Genomic DNA, 5,465 nt, shown 5'->3' with positions numbered 1-5,465 from the left:
GGGTCTCTCGATGTTTAGTCTCGATGCTCACGTTTCGGAGCAGGGAACTCGACGAGAACAGAGAGCTCCAAGAGCACGACCGTTCACGACGGAGGTTGAGCGAGAACTCCCTTGCAGGAAGGCTTATTGACCCCGCTACACTTTTCACATGATACCAGAGATCACTGGTGGAGCACTTCAACCCTTGACCATCAGGTGCCAACAATTTCACACACGTGCTGCACTCTCTTTTATCCCCAGAGGTCAAAGCAGAGCCGGAAAAACAAAGGGGCCAGTACTAAAGTGATGGAGCAACACTTCTACAAAAGCAACTCTTTACCAGCAAAGTAGAACCCAGTTTGCACGCTTTAACTACACTCCGCTGCGTAAAACCGCAGACTCACTGTGGGGCGTCCCTGTAAATGCCCCAGGGGTGAGGGACGACGAGACCGACTGGGATCCCTTGCGGTGGAGAAAGTGCCCTTGCCTCTATAGAGCGTGAGCGCAACAGACAGCAGCATAGACACCATGGCGGCAATGGATGTAACTCATTGACACAAACTGTAAGCGCCCACTTAAACTACCGCAATGCTGGAGGGGACGATGAGTCCGAAGCGAGCCCGTCAGTGGATAGAAGCAAAGCGAAGAGCGCTGACAGTCAGCAGCTGAGCCACGGTGACGATAATGGCTGCAACCCAATGACACAAACCGTACGCAGACATGCAGTGCGCAGGGGTGGTCCAGCTGCGCCAATTGCGCCATTTTGATGAATTCTCCTTTACCTGCGCCTTGCTGCGCCTAAAGACACAAACTGCGCCAAACCGCGCCAAACTGCGCCAAAAAGGGCTAGTCGGTCCGTGAACGAATCCTTTTTTGGAAGAATGGCGTTTTCGGCTGGCAACCCGGGGGAGTTTTATTTTCTAGGCTAGGTGGTGCTAGAGCACTATAGAGCTATATAGTGATCTAGATGGTGCAAGCAGGTGCAAGCTGCCGCCCGATATAAAGGGTAGAGCCGTTACCATAGCCATCACAATCCAATTCAGGTTTCCGGCCCAGTGGCATTATTGCGCATTATTGTTTTGTTGCGACCGTTTTGATATGCGGCGTTGTGGCTGTTCATTTCTGCATCGCCACTACTAAGTCCTCTTAAAGAGGAGCCAACGTGAGTAGTTTTTTTTTTCTGCATGCGCGTTTTAAGTTACAGACCCCATAGTAGAAATGTGCTCGGACGCTCGTTCACCGGCAGACCAGCGGCATCAATACCGAACGTGGTACTCTTTTGCAATTCATCAATTTTCTGCGCACAACATGGAGTAGCTGCCATCAAACGTCACGCAGCATTGAAGAAACATGTTGAAGCTGCTGCAAGGCACAGAGATGAAGACAGAAACCTTCAGCCCCCCAAATTGGTGCAAGCCGCATTGGATTTCTCACAAGGTGCTTCTGGCACATCACTCCAAGATCAAGTGTGGAAAGCGGAATCAATTTTCGCTATGTCCGTTGTTTCAAAGTCTATCCATTTCTCGTGGGGAGACAGTGCTACGGGAATGTACGAGTGTATGTTCCCGGACAGCGAGGTTCCTAAGAAGTTTAGCTGCAGCAGGTCCAAGTTATCACGCATCGTGTCCGATGGACTCGGCCCTTACGTCAAGTCCAGAGTAGTGAGTGAGCTGTGCCACCCAAATGTTTTCTTCTCCGTGATGATCGACGAAACCCCAAAGCCAGAACAAAGAACGCAGCAACTGGATGTGCTTGTTAGGTACTTTTCTAACAGCCAGCAACAGGTTGTCGTTGTGCATGTGCAATCGTACAACCTCGGGCGTGCCACCGCGGAAGTAATTGTGGGCTGCGTAGAAGACGCGCTGACTGAGCTACCGAAGAGAGGGCTTCTTTGTTTTTTCAGTGACGGGCCTAACGTCATGAAAAGCGTGAGGTACAAGCTCCAAAGGGATATGCCATCAAGTTTGGTTGACATCAACAACTGCAACCTTCACAAAGTCCACAATGCTTTTGCAAAAGGTCTCGACGCGTTTGGCTCGGATGTTGAGGAGGTCGTCCGAAACGTCTACAACTACTTCAAAAGCGCTGTTTGTGCTGAAGCCCTCGGAGAATGTCGGGAGGCTTTAGGGATTGCTTCTCATGTGTTTCTGCGTCATGTCTCCAATCGCTAGCTCACACTTCAAGATTCACTGTTTCGTGTCCTAGAACAGTTCGAAGCGCTGAAGTCATGCTTTCACAAGGCAAGCATGACAAAGCAGTGAGTGGACACTCAGAATCTTCACAGCAAGCTTGCTGCATCATTTTCAAAAAAAGACCTTTATGCCAAGGTGTTGTTCTTGAAGAACTGTGCCGAGCTTTTTTCTCGGTTTCAGACACTGTTTCAGAAGCAAGAGCCCCTGCTACACATACTCCACGCGGAGTTGCTGTCTCTAGTCCAGCGAATCCTCAGCCGTTGTTTGAGGAGTGCAGCCTATGTGGACAAGAGTGCGGAGGAACTGAAGAAACTCGATGTGCAGGACTCTACCCTGTGGAAAAACAAACCAGAAGTGGGTATGGACACTGAGCAGGCAATGCTGAAATGGGATCCAGGTGAAAAGAAGCGGTTACTTCTTGGGGCCCGTGCCTTCTGCTTGGCTTGCTCGAAAGACCTCCTGCAGAAGCTGCCTCTTAACAATAAAGTCCTTCAGCACACAAGTCTCTTGGGATTGCAGCCCAGCGACGTGGAGTCAGAGGTCCGATCCTTGCGATACCTTGCTTCCCAGCTGCCTCAAGTGCTTGGTCGATGAGTGGCATCTGCTGAGATGTGACTCTGCTAACAGCCTTCAGTTGATGGAAGATGGACGGATCGACACTCGTTGGGCTACAGTATTTCAACAAAAGTGCGCAGCTGGTCAGCAGAAGTACCCACTGTTGTCAAGGCTAGTAAAAGCGCTGCTCTCTACCTCATGGCAACGCGGACTGTGAGCGAGGCTTCAGTGAGAATAAGCATCTCCTTGAAGGCCGAGCCTCATTGTGCATTGCGAGCATCAACGGATTGCGGCAAGTGAAGACCTACCTGCAGAGGTATGATGGAGATGCCACAAAGGTGCCCCTGTCACCAGACCTTCTGCGAAGCGTCAAGAGAGCAAGAGCCCGGTATGAGGAAAGAATTGGAAGCAGAGAGGCCGACATGAAGAGAAAAAAGCCTGACAGCGCACAAGTTGATGCTGACAACTCGCATGACAAGCGCTTAAGGAAGCAGTTGGAGGAAAGGGTGATCTCGTGCCGTGCGTTGCTGAAGAGGGCGGAAGAGACCATTGGTGCAGGACCGAAGTGCCAAAGCTTGGAAAAAGTAGAAGGTGGCCAAACTATGTTAGCTGAAGCCAATGATACTTTGTCACGCACTCTTTGCGAGCTGGACGAACTGAAAAAGAAATGCAAAAAGCATTGAGTAAATATTTTTTTTTCACCTGTGATATATAGCCTACAGTCAAAAGGCAAGAAGTATTAAGCAATATTTTAGTTTTCATCTGTGATATTTTGTTACATATAGCTTTAGCTGCACGAATGTTCTGTCACAAATAAAATGGTTTTCTTATGGTGAGTTCTTTTCTTTGTAAATTACTATATGAAATTCAAATGTTCGTGACACACACAGACATATATACATATATGGGGGTGAGGTAAGGTTGACAAGGGCAGCCGTAATATATATATATATATAATAAAGACATGGCACAGAACTGCTCTATGTTCATGCTGCTCCAAAATGTTTAGTTTTCCTGATACCAAGGTGCTCCAAAACGAGCTTTTCACTGCTCCAAAAGGGGAGTTTATGTGATACGAATTGCTCCGAAATTGGGTTTTTCTTGCTCCAAAAATTGCTCCAAAACCTAAAATGGCTGGACCACCCCTGCAGCCGTGTAATCGGCCGTTCCCGCTCAAAACATTGCACAGTGCCCTGACATTTGCACCCGTCACAGATTCGCGGTTATATTGAGCAGCAATAAAATGTTTAGATGGGCCAGTTGGTACATCAAGGGAAATAAGCGCGGCGCTTATTTCCCATTATATTGAGCGTATGGTAGTCTCCTGACTGTTTCCGAAATGCTCGCTTTTTAGCCGACGGAAATGTTGCTGTGGTGGACGTTCTTCCGGAGTTCGTTAGTTTCGCAGCAGACGACGCTTAGCTAGCAGACGACAACCGGTTCCTCCGGCCGTAGCGAAACAAATGCTCCCGTGACGTCGGGTCATGTGCCTTGCTTAGTGCATTGAAACCTCTTACAACGAGAGCAGAGCCGTGTATTGGGAGAGTTGGGCCATTGGGAGGCGCAAGGGCCGCCGCCAGTGCCAATTATTCCCCAAGCGGTTATAGCTTGAACTTTATGTAAGCCATTTGCACCAATCAGCAAACCGTTACGTCACAACATTGAAAACGACATGGAAGGCGTGTAAGTGAAGCGTTCAGTCTGGGTTCAGTCGGTGTAGCCGGTAGCGGTCGGTGACACAACCGGCGACAGAGCAACGGTGGTCGCCGATTGAGTGCGGCGTGACTGAGGCTACGATCAAACTGATAAAAACGTTCCCATAATCGAGACGGTAGTCTCTCTTCCGTGGAAATTAGACTTCCTTTTTTGTCAATAACAGGTGAGTGAGCGCCAACCTAATCGAAGAGAGAAGGCATCGGGATTTCCGCTGACACCTAACGGCTCTGTGCAGCGCCTTGCTTACAAGCTGCATGTACCAGAACTTTTATTCTGCACCAGAGTGGACTGTAGTACATCCCGCCCGGTGTCGGAGTGCGTGGTGAAAAGCAACTCGCAACCGGCGGAAGCTAGCGATGTCATGCTATCCTGCGAGGGCGAGCACCTCGCTTTTGTACCCACCTGCGCTGCTCGAGTGTTCGTCGCGGACCGATGTGGTTGATGCATCGATCAGAGCCCCGATGAGCGGCGCCGGAAAAGAAGCTACACCTCTGAGCCGCACAAGCGGCTTGTTTGATTGAAATTTCTTCACCACTTTAATAATTTCTGCCCCGGAAGTATGCTTAGCAGACTCCGCTACCACACCGGCAGTAAAGAAGCTAGATTGAGATGAAGCTCCCCGGGTGTTGCGGTTTTGTCCAGTGGAGGTTGCCTTTTACACCAAATTCGCGTCATATAAAGTCACTCGATCGTTTAGGACAAAGACAACTCTCATTTGGACCAGTGCATAGAGGAAGCTGAGTGTCAGTAAATATTTTCGAACCACTACTTCATCTGGGCGACATCAGTTAATTTGAAATGTCATTTCTTTTGCTCACGAGAGACGGGGTAGAGCATGTAGCCCGAAGGCCCGAACCAGGTGGCTGTCATAGTGTGTTTGCACTGGATTGGTTACAAGTTTAATTACAGCAAGAGATACTTATAGGTGAAGCGAGCACTGGAAAATGTATCTCACTTTGTTGCTGTAATAAAAACAGTCCCATCACATTTAGTTGGGTGTATTTCTTGTCTGCAGTTGCCTAT

The 5,465-nt window shown here is 49.1% G+C and overlaps 1 pseudogene; it reads left to right on the top strand.

Moving 5' to 3' along the window:
* Window positions 1–285: 285 nt before the first annotated feature.
* On the top strand, window positions 286–3,409 carry LOC121836593 (annotated as a pseudogene).
* Window positions 3,410–5,465: the final 2,056 nt, after the last annotated feature.

Source organism: Ixodes scapularis, unplaced genomic scaffold (assembly GCF_016920785.2).
Source record: "Ixodes scapularis isolate PalLabHiFi unplaced genomic scaffold, ASM1692078v2 PGA_scaffold2__306_contigs__length_199485367, whole genome shotgun sequence".
Classification (NCBI taxonomy): Eukaryota; Metazoa; Arthropoda; class Arachnida; order Ixodida; family Ixodidae; genus Ixodes; species Ixodes scapularis.
This window is presented reverse-complemented; position numbering and strand designations above follow the sequence as displayed.